The sequence below is a fragment of the Hordeum vulgare genome, chromosome 4H (genome assembly GCF_904849725.1).
Source record: "Hordeum vulgare subsp. vulgare chromosome 4H, MorexV3_pseudomolecules_assembly, whole genome shotgun sequence".
Lineage (NCBI taxonomy): Eukaryota > Viridiplantae > Streptophyta > Magnoliopsida > Poales > Poaceae > Hordeum > Hordeum vulgare.
This window is the reverse complement of record NC_058521.1, coordinates 355,439,679-355,458,693: the sequence shown is the minus strand read 5'-3', so window position 1 is coordinate 355,458,693 and position 19,015 is coordinate 355,439,679. Positions and strand designations below refer to the sequence as shown.

Below are 19,015 nucleotides of genomic sequence, written 5' to 3'. Positions count from 1 at the left end.
TTATGACAATTAGGGAAATTGGCATATCAACCAGAAGCAAAAAGAATCAACTCAAAATCTCTTTCTTGATAGGAATTAAAAATAATTTCATGAGCGCAAAGGTTTTGTCTTTTTCAGCAAGATGAAACAACCATCACCAAAACTAGTCATAAAGGTTTTACTTGGCACACACACAAAAAGAAACACAAAAAACACAATCATAATAGAATTATGATGGTGTAGCTCCATGCTGACGGGGAAGTCCTTGACTACCTTAAGGCAGGCGAGCTATGGTCGGAGGTGGTCTTCATCCTCGAGGGTGTTGTAGTGGGTCTTCAAAGGCTTCTCGTGAAAGGGTCTGCGTCTCGCCCATGAGTCTAAGCTCAAAGAGTCCGTATTCAAAATGGGTTCTACCATCTAGGAAGGTTCGTGAGGGGTTCTGGGTCTCGGCAGGCGAGTGAATCACCTTTAGTAAGTTTTCACCATGGTCCAATTAGGACTCTCGTCCTTGATTTTGACCAAGAAGGGGTCTATGATTTGTTTTGATGTCCAAAGGCTTCATCTACTTGATCGTCGATGCTTCTTGACATAGTTGATGTAGCCGGCGCAGGAGCGGGGGTTGACTTCTACTCCTTCTTTGTCATCGTCGTTGTCTCCCAACCATTGCGGTTCTTCACCTTGCTTGGGTAGGGTTGAGTTCTACTGCTTGGAGATTGCTTCGAGGAGCCCATCCTCCCGAGATAATACCTTACTCTTGAGGGGCATGGCAATCAGCGTTCCTGGGGCTTGTCCAAACAGGACTATAGTTCTCCTCCTCTTATTGGGTGAAATAGTATATTATCCACGAGGATAACAACTCACTTCCCCAAGCATCACATGAGCACACTCCTCATGACATAGGTGAGAGAAGCGGGGATTCGTGGTCCAACACAATCTTGTCTTTCATGTCCATGTCCCTCGTAGACAAGATTGGTGGTGGTCGGGTCGAGTATTGGCCATAGTCTAACGATTTAGGGCCGTTTTTCCGATGGTCATAACCCGACCATTTTGTGGATCGGTGAAGCTTTGGGGTTTCGAGGAACTTAAGATGTGAGTGAACGTCTGTCATCTTATCCCTAAGCACACTCCTTAGATGCCAATAGTCTAACCCCTAACTCTGGACAAAATCACCCTATTGCATCAAAGGTACCATCTCTCATAAGTTAACTCTAGGGTTTGAGGGAAATGACCTTAACCTAAATGTCATAGGTATACAATAACCAGGTTACACATGCATCCCTATGTAAAAATCCTAGGGAGAGCATACAATCTTCCAAGCTTGAATTAAGACACTACAAATCCAAGTGCTCAGCTAGATCATCCAACGGACAGGGTACTGCATGATCACTTAGAGTCCTCATAATCCACATATTATTGCCAGGACTACGTCATAGTATATCGAACAACTTCCAATACCGTGGCCAACTAATCTCCCATGCCATGCTTATATAGGCGAAAGTTAATTCGACAACTCCAATTATTTATACTCATTATCCACCGAGAAACATGGTATCATGATCGAGATCATCGGCCTGAGTCCAATTTACTCTGAACCATGTGGCCTCATACATCATTGATACTCCATTAAGGTTACCTATTTACACCCAAAACTCAAGTCCAATAAGAACTCTTACTCGTTACTCCAAGTCATTATGGTAAAATCATGAAACCATGTCAACTACTTGATAAAGTCAATTATACCACCAAGAATTTTTAGATCGTGATCATAATCATCCTACTGAATCCAAACTTACTACAGGGACACGTAGGTTCTTCTACTTTATCAACTAGTTCCACCAAGTTCACCTACCATCATAGGGTCTTACGAACCACAAAGATAGTCTAGCTAGATCCTCAAGACACATATCATCATCACAACCTGCATTGCCTACAAATCTATATTTCGGACCGATCCTTCCTATGGCATCATGGTTTTGGTGCTAGCTTTAAGAATGAAGGATATATGTTCACTGTAATCACTTGTTCCATAAGGAACCCGATGCTAAATAGGGTTTATCGTAGCTCAACGGGTGCTCTAGCAAACCCGTGTATTAGACACGTGACCAGAAGTTTGAGCTGGGGAAGCTTGTGAGCTTTAGGTTGGTCTAGGGAGGGTCTCTAATCTTGAGGGGGAAACATAATGCTATGGGGTTGCGTCTGGTGGAATATGTTGCAGTTGGAGTCTTCAGTATGAACCATCCGTCGAAGTGGATCCTTGGTGCACCTTATCTTGCTGGCCTTGAGTTGTCGAGAAAGGTGAGAGACGGACAGTAGTATAGAGAGGAGTGCCTTAGGGGGCTGTATAGTGCAAGTGCAATTAAACATGTGAGGCAAGGCCAACACAAACATCAAGGTAAGGCAAGTGATATAGCCATGTACTCGTGGCCTAGGACAAAAGAGCGACTTATATCAAAGCACAGACAACAAAAACAAGAAACACACAACATGGTTCCATCCGAACCATTTCACGGACTCGACTTCGTATAGGGGATTCACGACTCATCCTACCCCAGGGGTTCTCGGACACGACAGTCATGCTTGCTTTGTATCTTGGAGAGGACTCCGCTCGGTCTTCTGGGTCTTCTTTTGGTGTCGCCATGTCTCTTGTTTTTGTGTGCCAGGGCATCAAGAGTTCCAGGTGGACAACCTTTATGCAATGACATCGGCAAGGCATTATAGAGTTTCGTCCTGTCGGTCACGCTGATCGGAATATCGACACCTAAAGCGGGGGACAAAGAGAACCATTTTTTCTGCTCACTAAGGTGAGGCGGACAGAAGGGCGAGGTTCTTATCCATCGGTGGTGGTCAATATAACATTGATAATGACAGGGTTGCTTTATCAGCAATGCATATCATGGTCTTGCACATATTATGTCCAGATTATCATAGGTGTAGGTTGCATCACTCCGGAACAGTGTCGAGGGTGTCGCCATCTTGTGGGTCTCGATGTCCTCATTCCTCATGGAGGTACTCCTGTTGGTGTCGTTTGGTCATAGCATTTTCCATCCTTGTCTTCCTGATACGTGGGTGATTGTTGGAAAAGGTTGCTCCCTTCCAAGTTACTCATGAGGATTTTAAGTAATCTGATGATCAGAGGACACCAGGGTGCTAGTGACCATTTGCCAGTTTTGAAAAAGTAGACGAGGAGTGTCAAGAGAATAAGGATGGAAGTGCTAAGTTAGAACCTTCGCTTTCTTTGAAGATTTAGGAGACTTGAGAAATATAGAGGTTTGCAATTGCTTTTAAAGGGTCTAAAAAACAACTTTGTCCTAACTAACGTCCATGCTAACTAAGGGCTTCCTACAATTTGGATGGCTCTGATACCAGCTCTGTGGGGACCCGAAATTATGAGTCTAGATCACCGAATGAACGTGCTCAGTGATCCCAGAGATCAATGCTCACTGATCACCCAAAAACTGAATAACGAGAGTCTTACATCCATACATACCGTTTGATACAATTAATGACCACTACAGTCAGGTCTTACATAGATAAGGACTTGAAGGCCAACACACTAAACTTGACGAGTAGCGGAATTACTGGTCGAATGCGTGAACCCATGCCATCGGCCTTAACCTACACGCATTCTAACTGGGAAGCGTCCTAGCTCGCAAGAACGTCACGAAGGTACTCTTGACCATCTCCTGTCCGCTCTTACTTGGTCAATGAAATAACCAGTGGCAAGCCAATGAGTACTTTCAATGTACTCGCGACCAACCCATGATGTGGAATAATGCAATAATGAAACATGTATATCAAAAGTATGCAACCTTTGCGGAAAGCATGTTTTTCATAAAATGAGTGACATGGTCAAGTGTTTATATGATCATGCATCACAAGTAAATGGTAACCATAAGAACAGGTTACAGATATCAACATATCTCCTGCGAACTGGACACCTCAGGTTCACCCTCTATGCCAGGTCATCCAACTTGACAATATCATCTTTGTCAACCACACACACACTCACACTTGGTTTATGCGGAAACCACTAGACGTACTTTTAGCAGCACCACCCAATTGTCCTTGAACGTGGACATGGCTATTCAAATAATTTTACACTCTGGAGAAGTTCCGCGTTGTACCCACGAAATCTAGAAAACTTCCGTGTCAGCCACGACTCATGGTATATAACATAACTCAGGTAAGTACCCAATCAATGCCTTTCCCCTGACGACACTAGACATAGAGTCCACTCGGTTAGTACCCATCCATGATGTACGCCTTACGAGCAGCAACTCTAGACTGTATCATCCATGTAGGGACCAATGGTGTGCCTGGAACACTTAAAAATGGCATAGTCGCCCTACCTGGCACGACCCCGTCACGAGAGTGACCATATCACTGCTGCCACTAGTAATGGGAGCTCTTGGCTAGCACAACTAGAGCAATCAAAAAAGCCCCGTCCCATAAAAGGGTATCTTGGTCGCAGATGTAAGGTTGGGATGGTCGACAAATCTTAAATCTAATCCCATTTCCGAAACCACTCGCACAAAACCTTTCCCGTACACCACTTATTTCTAAAGTGGTCATCAACTCAACACCATCACCCTTGGGCATTAGTGGCACCCTATGGGTTTTTTGAAAAACCTTTGATATCACCTTTGTGTTACCATCACCATGCATATGCTCATGCGATGCGTAGAACTACTGTCTACTTGTCAACTTTTCATCAGCGTGACCTCATAGATGGTAAGGTCATGCTCATGTGCAAGTGCTCCAGAGGAGCTATCGGTAACACCATATCGAAGGTTTACCGATTAATCATGACCATATGCATTGGAGTAAAGTAATAATCATGGCATGCATGATATATTTCTCAGCCATGGTGAAAGGGCTACTTGCCTTGCTCACATAAGTCTTTGAGGTCTTCGAGGTCTTCCGGTCCAACTCCAAGTACTCCATCTACTCCGTCAATTATCGTCAGAAACAATCACAGTAAGCCACACAACAAGCAGAAACAAAAGTGCTCTATGAATAGGAGTTTTATTTTTCTTGGACATCTGTGTCATAAGAAAAAATGCCTAAAGTTGTTCTAAGGAATTTGGATTAGCAGAGATTTTTGAATGGAGGAAATGGAGGCATCACTACCCCCACAAGAAGTATCAAATAAATATTTTGTTAAAAATGAGTGGAGGCACTCATTTAATACGGCATGAATTTAGAAATATTTAGGAAGTGGTCTCACTGGATTTGGACTTGGTATGAATTTCCTATGGATTTTCTAACTTTGAATAAATAGCAAAAAGGGCTATTTAATTGATGCAACAAAAACATGACACAGAAAAATGTTAACTAATGCTGAAAAACTAGGGCATGATATTACAAGTCTCTCGAAATTGGAATCTCTCCATTTGGAGTTGATTTGAGCTCTCTAGGATTTTTACAAAGTGGCTTCAAATATTCAAACTTGAAACTTTAATTAAAACAGTGGAGAAATAGTTTGTCGAAAAATGTGCAACAGACATATCTCGATAGATCTTGATTTTAAGATTCTACAAAAATTTGAACCACCTAATTTGGAGTTCAAATGAATTTTCTGTGTATTTTAGAAGTCTCTAATCAAATATAAAACAAAGAAGGGTTATACCCGAGAGGTACTTTAGTGCGCACTGGGCGCTAGATAGGCCTTGGGCTGGCCCAACAGAGCGGTTGGGCGCGCAAGATGCCATGCCGGAGGCGCCCTCCGTGAAATACCCCTTCGCCACGGGGTCACGCAGTCCAACACGACATGTGTCCACTTATAAGGGCTGGGCCCGACCATTGGGAGGCTGACATGGGGCCCCCACCGGTCTGGTCTTCCTCCTACCTCCCGCTTGCACGCTGGAGAGGTAGGGGACGCCGACCCAGCTGGTGCTTGCACCCTCCCGGTGGAGCCGGCCATGCCCTACAACGCTCCGACCACCGGCACCCTCGGGGCGACGCACCACATCCTCCTAGAGCTTCAGCTCTGTCGGGGAGCGCCTGGAGAGAGGGGACTTGGCCACGGTGGAGGCCGGCAATGTCGGCTAGGTCAAGGGCACTTGGCTGCCGGGAGGAGGTAGGAAGGAGAGGAAGGAGCCCGCGGTGGAGCTGGGTTGCTTTGGGAGGTGCTAGGGAGAGAGAAGGAGGCCGAGATAGCTCGGATTCGAGCAAGGCCGAAGTGGTGGCCTCCCGGCCATGGGAGGAGGAGATGAGCGAGGGAGCTCTAAATGGGAGGCTGTGGAGGTGCTCAGAGGGAGGAGGAACCGAGGGAGCGCAATAATGGGCTCGGGGTACAGTCAAAAAGGAGGGGCAATGAGGAGGTTCTCGGGAGTGCCTCGGGTGCGCTCTAGGCACGACGGCCAGGCATGCCAGAGCCATCTTGGCCTCTTCCTGGCATCGGGAAGGCGCGTGGACGGTCAAAGGGGAATCTCTGGCGCGCGCTGGTGCTTTGTTGAAGCGAGACATGAGTTGCAGGAAGGAGACAAGGTGCAGAGAACGGTTATTGCATGCTGTCAGCGTGGTCACCATGCCAACACTCGTCCTGGCTCCTCGACAGGCCGGCCAACCTTGTCTGGCACGTGAGGCTTGCATTTAGGAGGGTGATTGAGGAGGTTGGACCCATATGGGGTAATGCAGGTTGGTTTCCTTCTCTGTTTAATTTGCAACAACAAACTATGGGCAAGCAGAAGGTGTTTGCGCTGAGAGGAAATTGAGATGAAACCTTGTCTAGCAGTCTTATTCATGGAAGGACTCCAAGACTATGAATGCTCAGTTCAGGGGGATGAGATTAGCTAGCAGTTGTAGTTCAAGACTACATTTCTGCCAAAACTAGTTTCAGAAAGGCTGCTCCTATTTTCCACATGAGCATGCCATATTTTGGTTTGGAATTGTGCAATAGCATACTAGAGATGCTCTAGAAAGATTGGGTCAATGGAATGAGCAAAAGTATAACAAAAGGGATAATAGAGGGGCTTCCATGGTAAAAAGAAAATTAGTAGAAGGGGTCAAAGAAGCAATTATGGTAAGATTACTGGAGGTTAAGCAGGGTCAGAGAATACCGTGGTCATTTTTTTAGCTCAAGGAGATTATTAGAAGGGGTCAAAGAAGCAATTTTGGTTAATGGGCATAAGGTGTTTGATAGGTGCTAGGGCTAGCAAATTGAATCCAATTGCTATGAAACTTAACACGATATCATGATAGGTCAAAATAAGCTTGGACTAAATTGGGGATTTGCTCGAGAAGGTTTCCAATGTAAAGTTGGGAAACCCAAGAAATGGGCAGAAATGGCTTTCTACTTACAAAACTATTCAAATAAATTCCCACAAATAAACAACTTGGTGTGGTGCTATTATTTGATCATTAGTGCATGCCCAAAAAGTTTGGGAGAAACTGGAGAAACTTTATAATGTAAAGCTTCTCGAAGCTAGAAATCAACAGAGAAGGTTTTGAGGGGATTGGGACAAGTTCATATATTCTCCTTGATGCACCACTTGGTGTGGGTGCATTATGAGAGAATTAGAACATGTCGACAACTTTTGAGCATAATTGGAGGCACTTGGTAATGCAGAGTTGCTCAAATTTGGATGAGGACAATTATGGTTTTGTAATAATTAGGTGAACCAAATCAACTTGGATTTATATGAAACTTGGTAAGATCCTCACACATATAATGTATGACATGCTAGAATTTTACTAGGATTTATTGAGAATATTTCTTATAGAAATATTCTGAAATCTTGAAATAGGTAGGAAGGGTTTTGAAGGGTTTTGCCTAATAATTTGAACATGACCATGTGTTGAAACGATTATAGATGTAATATATATGTCCACTATGTTTCCCTAAATTTTCTCAAATATTTTGAAAGCAATAAAAATAATTTTCCTTCATAACGGACCATTTTTTGCCTCAAATAAAGGCATTTAAATAGAATGGTAATATAACTTTTAAATTAATAATATTGTGGTCTTGTGAAGTAATTGTGATATTGGGATTTTAATAAAATATTTTGTGCAAAATAACTTCCCTAATTTGAGGAATTGTAGTACAAATCCAAACTCACGGGTTTTTGAAAGCTTCAATCAAGGAAATGCTTTTTGGTCAACATAATGTTTGGTAAAAATAGTTTCTGGTCCTATACACATGGCATGATCATTAGGCAAGGGTTTGGGTCAAGGAGGTGAGTCTGGAGGGTAGCAGGAACATTGGGATTTAAACACACGCAAACAAGCAAACAAGCAAACAAGCAACAATCACATCAAGCATCACAATGAGTCATAAAAAATTTAATTGGTCCTAATTTTTGAGATAAGTTAATTTAATAAGGACAACCAAACACATGATGTGACATGAGAGGAGAAGCGTGATTTATATTATTTGATAATCCAATGAAAGCACCCCTGGAGATTAAATCTGGCTTATAACTCGATCCCTATTAAATCTTGCTTATAACCCGGTCCCACTAAATTGATGGTTGGAAATTAATTGTCCACTACAAAGATTCTATATTAAAATCTGGCCATTGTAACTCGGGTTGGTGTGTAGATATACGTGAGTGCCTAATTAGTATAAATATAGATAAATTATTTAGCTCAAAAGATATACGTGAAGCACAAAGAATATACTAACAGATCATGATAGATGTGTATCTCTCTCAGGTTGGTGTGTCCAGCAAAAGATGATTGTGTCAAACTAAGAAAAAACGACGCGCCACGCAAACTCATATCATGTGATGAATAAAATTATAGTTTCAAGTGACATACCCATGATTGAGACGAAAGAGGGATGCCTTTCGGGGCACCCCCAAGCTGACACGTCCCCAACACACCGGCGACGGCGCCAGGTAGCGCCTCCTCTTCCTTCTCCGGCACTTCCGGGTCCCCGGGGCCGACGTGGTCATCCCCATCTGACTCGTAGTCCTTGGAGTCGGAGTCTGTGCGGTCCGGCGTAGAGATTTGTGGGTTCGGACCGTCCGGCGTCATTTGCGGAGGGAAGAGCTGAAGAGAAGCGCGACCGTGCATCAGTCGCCACAAGGAAAAGTAAGATCATATCGAGTCAGAAAAAACTTACCTATGATGGGCGGTTGCCGCAATAGAACGGCTCCATGCCGAACTAGCACCCTTACTGGTCCAACCCGAATCGGGTGTTGGCATTCACCCTAGCGACGATCTTGCCCGGCAGTAGCTCAACGGTCGACAGCCGACAGGGGTCTTTACGGAGACTAATGTCGCAGATCTGGTGCAGTCGTTCCTGCAGCGGTAACACCCGATAGGAGATGAAGGACGCCACCAGGTCCACGGGCATCAACCACTTGGAAGCCAGGATCTCCTTCAGCAGGCCAGCAATCACTGTCATCTCGTCGTTGCGCACCTCGAGACTCTAGTTCGCACCAATCAGCAGTGTGTCGGCAAATGGCAGGAGGTTGACCCAGTCCCACCCATCCTCAATGATGTGAACGTAGAAGAAGGACCGTTGCCACTTCTTCAAGGAGTCGATCCACCACATCTTCGGGAAGAGCCTGTTCCGCTGCGAGCACACCACCACGCCGCCGTAGGAGTACATCATGTCGTCGTTCTTCTAGGTACGATAGTCGAAGAAGAGCGGGAACCGGGCAGGAAAGGGCCAGAAGCCAAGGTCTCCCTCGCACAGGGTGGTGAGGCACGCGAGATACAACACCGAGTTCGGCCCCAGATGATGCATCTAGAGCCCGAAGAAATTTTAGAGCTGCCACAGGAAGTGGCTTGCCGGCAGCCCAAAGCCGACGGTGAAGTGTGTGCCAAACACGACAGGCTCGTCTACACGGGGCTATGGCATGCGCTCGCCCCCAGGCGCACGGGCCTCAACATGCTCCGCAGACGAGATCCTCCATATCTTCCGGAGGTACTCGATGTGGTCGTCGATCATCATGGAGCCCTCCCAAGAACGGCGGATGGCGCGGCCATGTCGATGTTCACTGGCGGTGGGGCGGAGAAGAAGATGCTCAAGACGCGCCCCTCATTGGATCAACCACATGAGAGTGCTGCAGGAGCGAGGAGGGAGGGATGGCACTTGCGAACATTGTGGGCGCGAAGAGGAAGAAACGATGGCGACGGGCATAACAGACGCAAGGAGGAAGGGCGAACGACAGCTAGCTCCGAAGCGCCGCGAGGCGAAGATGAGGGCAAGGAGTGGGAAAGCAATGGCAGGCTTGGCCTCCTCCCACCCCCTTTTAAAGCCTAGGGTGACGTGGGGCATGATACGTCTCCAACGTATCTATAATTTTTGATGGTTCCATGCTATCATCTTCTCAAACTTTGGATGTTTTGTATGCCTTTTATATCTTTTTTGGGACTAACTTATTAACTCAGTGCCAAGTGCCAGTTCCTGTTTTTCCGTGTTTTTGACCCTTTTAAGAGGAGAATATTAAACGGAGTCCAAACGGAATAAAACTTCCAAAAAGATTTATTTCGGAACAGAAGATACGCAGGGGGCGTGAGAACCAAGGCAGAGGCCACCAGGGGAGGCCACAATCCCCCTAGGCGCAGTCACGGGGGGAGGGGGGGCTAGCAGGCTTGTGGCCCCCGTGTGGCTCGTCTGCCCTACTTCTTCCGCCTATAAATCCTCGAAAAATCCAAAGCCACGGGAGAGACCATGAAAATACTTTTCCGTCGCGCAAGCTTCTGTCTCCGCAAGATCTCATCTGGGGCACGTTCTGGTGCCCTGCCGGAGGGGGGATTCAGATACGGAGGGCTTCTTCATCAACACCATTGCCTCTCCGATGATGTCTGAGTAGTTCACGATAGACCTTCGGGTCCATAGCTAGTAGCTATATGGCTTCTTCTCTCACTACAAGAAATATTCTCATACATGACGTTTTTTAAGATGTCGTTGATGAATTCATCATAAATCTATGACGATTTCATGTGAGATCGTCGTAAACCGTTTGAGGTGATCAAATCTACATACAAATTACGACGGTGTGAGTCAAAAACGTCGTAACCGCATAAGATGAGATCGTCATAACTTTTACGATGATTACAAAAATGTCGTAACATGTTCTAACTATGTTGACATGTCACTCGTGGGTCCATTCTATCCGATCTCATCCTAGTTTGTGAAGCGACCTACTATTCTATCATTTCTAAAAAAAAATTGAAAAAATCTCATAAATACTTTGGATCATATATAAATAAAAATGTGGTCCAGATCCATAAAATGTGATCTAACTCTTGTAAAAATTTGTGTGATGCCCTTTTGCAAAATATTTTTAATAGATGTTTCACAAAATTCCTCTATTTTTACTACTTGAAAACTATTTTAAATCAACGATTTTTCGAACCAATCAGAACTCTTCCCACGGGTCGATGACATGGCACCCATCCATCCATCCATTTATCTCACCATCTCTCATCCATCCATCCATGTATCTATAGGAAAAAAATGAAAAAAAACCCCACCCGTAGCCCAAACCCTAGCTCAGATCCCATCGACCCCTCCGCCCATCACACCATTCCTCCCTCGTCCCCATCCCCTTACCGCCACCACCTCCTCCTCCCCTCCCCGCCCCCTCTTGATCCAGTCCTCCCTCGTCCCCATCTCCTCATTGCCGCCACCTCTTCCCCGTCCCCGCCTCCCTCCTCATCTAGTCCTCCCTCGTCCTCATCTCCTCGCAGCGCGACATGCAAGAACACAATGCAGCATCTCTCTCCCTCTCTATGTGTCACACACGCGAGTCGCCAAGAAGAGAAGTCCCAAACTTTCTCCTCTCGATCGATCTGTCCTCCTTATCATCCGTCCGTCCGTCGCCACCAGAGTTCCTTTCTCCCCAGATTCGCCGCCCCCTCCATCCCCTCCCCCAATCGATTAAGCGGATCCCGCCGGCCGGAGGTCCCCAACCCCTGCCCTATCCTCCCCATGGCGGCCAACACGGTGCCGGCACTGGCGGCAGCAAGATCCGCAACGCCAAGCTAGTGAGCACCCCCCGCCCCCTTTCCCTCCGGCCTCCGCCCCGTTCCCGTCGTTTCCTCTAGTGGCAGGCTGGATTTTGTATTCTTATTTTACTTTATCTCCGGTCCACGTGTTCGGGTGGTAGTAGCCCTGTTGCAATTCGCTCCTGCCGCTCCGTGCCCTCGATCCGATCAAGGACATGTGTTGTGTTTTCCGATATATGCTCATGTGGTATTGGATCGATGGCCAGGTACTTCTAGGGGACGTGGGAAAGTCCAGCTTGGTGCTCCGCTTCGTCAAGGGCCAGTTCGTCGAGTTCCAGGCCACCTCCCTCGCCCTTCCCTTCCCTTCCTTCACATGCCCCAGGATGTGCTGCAAACTGGCCATGACCTGTCTGTTTGTGTGTGCTGATTTTGTTTTGCTGGTGCGTTTGGCCGGCCGCAGGAATCCACCATCTGAGCCGCCTTCTTCTCGCAGACCCTGGCGGTCAACGACGAGACGATCAAGTTCGAAATCTGGGACACGTCCGGTCAGGAGAGGTACCACAGCCTGGCGCCCATGTACTACCGCGGCGCCGCCGCCGCCATCGTCGTCTACTACGTCACCAATTCGGTCAGTTAGTATGAGCAGAGTCTCTAATGGCTTGCTTGAACTGAGTATCTTGATTCGGTAGTACAAATACAACCACAACCATGATTAATAGGAATACATAATTGGTAGTTGTTGAAAAGAATTTCCCATGCTCCTTGTGCGAAATCAAGTCGCCGACAGTGATCTTGAAGATAAACTGGAAACAACTTTAAGTATATATAAAATCTTGCTCTGACATAATACTAACATCATTGATGTGAAATGTTTGAGCTTCATCAAAAACCATATTGCGGTAACCTTGTAACCTTCAGGGTGAGTTGTGTCCGTGTCAAGTTTGGTGTACAAACCTATTAGGTAGTTGAAACTTCTTTATCCAATCATTATCAGTTGCACTCATTACCCTGCTCTGTTCAACAGAGCCATACCTGTTTGTCCCCGCCCGCTTCCGATGCGGTGGCCGTCGAGGGCAAACCCATGGTGCTCGTGGCCGAGAAGTTGGGTTTCGCGCTCGTCGTGCGGTCGGGCACCAATGTCGGCCGCGACGTCTTCGGGCCCTCTGATAGCCGTCTCCACATCGTCGGCCGCGTGGGGGCCGGGATCGGCCACGGCTACCTCGTTGTCCTCAAATCTTGCTAGGCTGCTTCACTCTCTTTCTTTGCCTTTCGCAGGTCCTTATGTGTGTCGCTACTGTCAGTTGTGGCCTTACTGCTTGGAAGAAAGGATTAGGGGCTTTTGCTGCATGAAGGAGGGCCGTATTTGGGGTGTACTGGGTAAACAATTGTTCTCCATCTCTAGTACATTTGTTCAGCCAAGTGAATTTGATCCCATCACTCACTCATTTCTGTTTCACTTGGTGTTCATATGTGAACTTGTGAATTGATACAATATTTCCATTGCTGTCATGTTGCTTTTGATGAGCTAATTCAGTACATCAATCAGCCGTTTACACTAATGAGTCACACAATGGCCTGATAGATGTTTACAGTAATGAGTGGACAATGGCCTGATAGAGGTTTCTCTGTTACGCATGGGTAAGTGTTGTCCAACTTTCTATCAGAGGTTATTGCTGTCTACATTCATATTCGTATGCTTTTATTTTTAGGTTATTGTTAGCCATAATTCACAACCTGAGGTGGTCACCTTTGATCTAATACCTGTGAGTCTTCTATACATCATCCTATTCGTGCTAAAACACACTCAGGTTACAACCGAACAAATGGGCTTCTGGTATGGTCTAAACATTATTATAATAAAATTTTGGCCGTATCTACTAACATGGACCGATCGTATAAAAAGAAGAGATTAATGAATCTTATTGCTGTGAGAGAATGCTTCACTATGTAATGTATCTTTTAAAACATTGCATTTTGCTGAGGCTGAATCCTGAAACTATCTGGACTAGCACCCAGCCTCACGCCACCACCACAAATACTCTAACATTCAAAGGGAAGTCAGGTACTCTTATCTCATTGTTTTAAGGTTCATGAATAGGAATTCATACTGAGTTGAATTCATACTGACAGATTACAGATTTCACCAAGTTTATCAGTAACATTAAAAATCTAGTACTACCAAATATTCTGAATAGGCGTTCATACAGTATCTGTGAAAAATTCTGGATCCCCACCTTCCAAAATGGTGGGGAAATTTCAGGCACAATATACAGTTAGAAATCTCATGTTGCCATCACGGAAATACTAGCAACAGTCTTTACAATCCTACAAAGCATCATAATATCTAAATCTGTTTGGTTTGCTTTCTTGACTTGATAGGATCGTGATTTGGTGGTCGAGCCTATGTCAAAGACAATATATTAGTATTAGTATTAAATTTAGGTTGATTCTAAGTTTGTGCTCTCACCTGTATTGGCTCAGATATATTTGTGCCTTCATAATGCTACAAATCAAAATGTAAAAAATCTCGAGACCCAAAATTTGCCAAAACTTTGAGATCAGCATGACATGTTGGACCAGTACAAAAAGAAAATGGCCAAAAAAATCAATAGAAAGTAAAAGGCCATAAACCAAAATTCGAAAAAAATAAAATTAAAAGTGGCTATAAATAGGCTAAGGCCCAAAAAGAAGCCCAATAAAAAGCCTAAAATAATAAAATCAGCCCATGTGATCAATTGAAATGGGTTGGGCTGATTTCAACCATGACGTTTTGATTTCATCATAATTTTGCCACGTAGGACTGGGTTTGATTGCCAACGACGATTTAGGATCGTTGAACAGGTTACGACAATCCAGGAATCGTCGTAAAAGTTACGACGATTTTGATCAAAACGTCGCTGTTGTTCATTTGTGACGCTCCGTTTTCGACGCTTGCTTTTTCGTCGTGAGATCGTCGTAAATGAAAAACCGTGACGATGTAGCGACGAAAAAATAGCGTCGTGTATTAGCATATTCCTTGTAGTGTCTCTCTTGGATCTTCAATACAAAGTTCTCCATGATCTTCATGGAGATCTATCCGATGTAATCTTCTTTTGCGGTGTGTTTGTCGAGATCCGATGAATTGTGGATTTATGATCAGATTATCTAAGAATCTTATTTGAGTTTCTTCTGATCTCTTATACGCATGATTTCATATCCTCGTAATTCTCTTCGAGTTGTGGGTTTTGTTTGGCCAACTTGATCTATGATTCTTGCAATGGGAGAAGTGCTTGGTTTTGGGTTCATACCGTGCGGTGACCTCACCTAGTGACAGAAGGGGCAGCGAGGCACGCATTGTGTTGTAGCCATCAAGGGTAAAAAGATGGGGGTTTATATCTATTGCATGAATTTATCCCTCTACATCATGTCATCTTGCTTAAGGCGTTACTCTGTTCGTCATGAACTCAATACACTAGATGCATGCTGGATAGCGGTCAATGTGTGGAGTAATAGTAGTAGATGCAGAAAGTATCGGTCTACTTGTCTTGGACGTGATGCCTATATGTATGATCATTGCCTTAGATATCGTCATGACTTTGCGCGATTCTATCAATTGCTTGACAGTAATTCGGTCACCCACCGTAATATTTGCTATCTTGAGAGAAGCCTCTAGTGAACACTATGGCCCCTGGGTCTACTTCACATCATATTTTCAACCTTACACTTTTACTTTGTTGCACTTTCCGCCTTCAGATCTCACCTTGCAATCAATCGTGAAGGGATTGACAACCCCTTTGTAGCATTGGGTGCAAGTTTGTTGTTTTTGCGTAGGTACATTGGCGCTTCATCTTGATTCTCCTATTGGATGGATACCTTGGTTCTCAAACTGAGGGAAATACTTACTGCCACTGTGCTGCATCACCCTTTCCTCTTCAAGGGAAAAAACCAACGGAAGCTCAAGAGGTAGCAGGGCATGGTATCGGTTCCGACCACGCCGCCATTCACCCACTACACCCGCACGCATTAATCGCGCGGGGCACCCCAACCGCCAGCCCACGACCATAAAGGATCTTGTCCGCGGGCCATGGCCTGTGAGACTAGGCCTGCACCGACGTCCCATACCGCGCGTGGTGTTCGTCTTGCCGCCCACTACCGGGCCACATGTGGCACATGCCGGCCGGAACCGAGCCCGAAGCATCGGCACGGGCCCCCAAGCGCTGCGGCCTCTGACTTTCCCTCAACCGTTCACCGCCCCACGCGATGCGCCGTCCAACTGGCCCTTGGCTGGTGCCAGCCCTACCGACCGGTGGCCAGACGTCTCGCCCGCCGGCTCGGGCAGGTGCGTCAGCTCCAACAACGATCAATCTTTGGGGGTGGGGGGAAACTATTGCCCCCCTCGTCCGGACGACTCCAGACCCAACGGTTTTGGGGGCTACCGACGGGGTAATGGACCGTGGGCATACCAAAGTGGAGGAAACATTTCTCCAAAACATTTGGGGGCCGTCTGGTGGCAGACGACCCATCCGATCGTCGTGCTGCCAGTGGGTTAGCAACAACCGGCTTATCCGTCTGGCCCCAATGGTAGCTGGCGGGTGAGTGCCTGTCTCATCCGGCCGTACCAATGACGACAAGACCGGAGTACTGATGCAGAGGCACGCGTGGCTATAGTACACGTTGACAGGCACGACGTGGCCATGGGCGTGATGATGTGAGGGGCAGCGAGGCTACAAGGCTTCCGGTTACCCCCGAGGTTTACCAGGCAAGGGGCAATGTAGCCTTGCTCACGTCTACCTACTGCGTGACGACCGACGTATTGGCCATTGTAGCCTTCGGCCGGTGGGCCCCGTGCCGAACAAGACCCGACAGTCGGCGGGCCTCGTGGCCAGCCAGAAAGGCTAGTAGCCGGGCCCAACCCTCTTCTTTTCCCCACTAGTGTATACCCCTGGCTGGACTATAAAGCCAGACCCCAGCGCATCGAGAGGGGGGATGTCGAACACTCGAATACCAAACCCCCCCCCCCCACGTAAGCAACTAGAGAGGTAGCAAGACCGAGAGCGAGACCTTCGTCCCCTTCCTCACGAGCAGCTCTAGGAGAACCATTGTACTGTGATCACCTATAGTCACACCAGCAGGACTAGGGGTTTTACCTCACCAGAAGGCCCTGAACCTGAGTACATCAGCGTCATGTGTCTTGCGCCTACACAAATTCCCAGACGCCGCTAGTCCCATCGGTCCCAAATCACGATCTAAGCCACCACCTGGCATCTACTACCGAAATACCACGATATTTGGTGCCCACCGTGGGGCCGGCAATGACGCTCGATGGAGTAATGTTCCGGGCAGGATGTCCGAGGCCAGATAGCCCTGATGTGTCCTTGCACTGTACACTCTGAATGAAATCCCTTGAATCATCATGAAGAAACATGAATCCATGCCGATTTTGAATGGGTGATTAAAAGGGGCATACGGACTAGGACAAGAGATGTCAGGAAATATTTCAATAGATTAGTTACCTCATTCTCCATGGGGCAAAACCTATTATCGAAAATTCCCCAATCGGGCAAGCTTGGGACGACGGAGAGCAGTGTTGATAAAGTCACTGTTGATAGGCAGCGACAAGCACTATTGGCGAAATGTGGTGACGTTTGGCAGTAGCCGGAAGCGGTTACATGCGTCAAGCCAAGTGGTTGTCAGAGGCATAGGTGGTGACATGGAGAGTCACCAAGGATTGTAGGTGCTACTGGGGAGGGGGAGGTGGAGGGGGACGAGCAGGGGTGAGGATTTTTTGACGTGTGGGTGTTGAGGGTCTTCTGTCCTAGAATAATATGCTTCCGAGGCAACGAATCGTAGACCCAACCGTGTGTGATAAATCTTAAATATTACTATACTCTGGAATAACATGCTTAAAAGGAAATTAATCACTAGACCCAACCGTGTGTGATAAATTATAAATATCACTCTCAAATAAAATAGCACTCTCGTGTGATGGAATACGGACACCCGTTCGAACTGTGTACATCCTGCGGTTTATACATGCGATCCGTGGGGATGCGTTCTGGCTAATCAAAACACAAGTGAAGCGGCACAATGGAAGTCACCCCACACAATTGCAACGTGGGAAAAATACCAATGCGAAACATTCACCCTATAATCTGCACCATACGTATTCAAATTAATTGCCAAACGGTTTCTATTGTAAAACTCTATGGAAAAATTAAAAGTAACATAGAATATTCACAATAATTAGCTATGTGTGTTGTGGGCAATCATAGGTTGGTCTAGTTAAGTGTAACTCCCAAGATGCGAACCTATCCTCACTTTGGCATGAGGGCCTCGACAGGAATAGAAGTTCATCTCATAATTTTGAAAGAATGGATATCATTACAAGTACATGTAATAAAAATATGAGTATATGCAATTGGCTTACACTCTACATAAGCTAAACATGATCATCTCAATACAAACATAGATTCAGTCACCAGGTAGAAGAGGAGGGTCCGACTACACACGAAATCAAACGATAAAAATGACATCCATCCTTGCTATCCTAGACTACTAGCATGGAACCCATCCTATGATCAAAGAAGAAGAATAAAGTCCAAATATGACAATCATGACGCTCACATCAAAGTATCGCTTTACCTATACCTACAACTATTGTTGTAGTAATCTGTGACCCACAGGGACTCAACAATCTCATTCCTAAAGGTATCAAGACTAGCAAGGCTTAATGGGTGAGGTATGGTTAAGTGGTGAGGCTGCAGCAAGCACTAAGAATTTATTTGAGTATTCTAACTTACGAGTACCTGGAATAAAAGGGGGGTTATCTATGCATACATGGACGTGAACTAATGATGATCACTAAATGATCCTGAACCCCTACTTACGAGTCAAACATAACCCCAGTGTGTTCTCTCTCAGTTCAGAACTCATGAGTAAAGACAGTCACGGTTACACACACATTTGGTATATTTTAATTGAGTTTACCTCAAGTTGGGTATGACCGGGTGTTAAATAAGGTTTACAAGTTGTCACATAACTGTGGGCACGGCTCTCAGAAAGATTTAACCTTGGAGGGGTGCTCCAAGTCATCCATCACAAACTAGCCACAAGCTGCATGGAAAACCTGAACCATGGAAAATCCGTA

At 46.0% G+C, this 19,015-nt stretch overlaps 1 pseudogene; it reads left to right on the top strand.

Moving 5' to 3' along the window:
* Positions 1 to 11,637: 11,637 nt before the first annotated feature.
* On the top strand, positions 11,638 to 12,526 carry LOC123450524 (annotated as a pseudogene).
* The last annotated feature ends 6,489 nt before the right edge of the window (positions 12,527 to 19,015 follow it).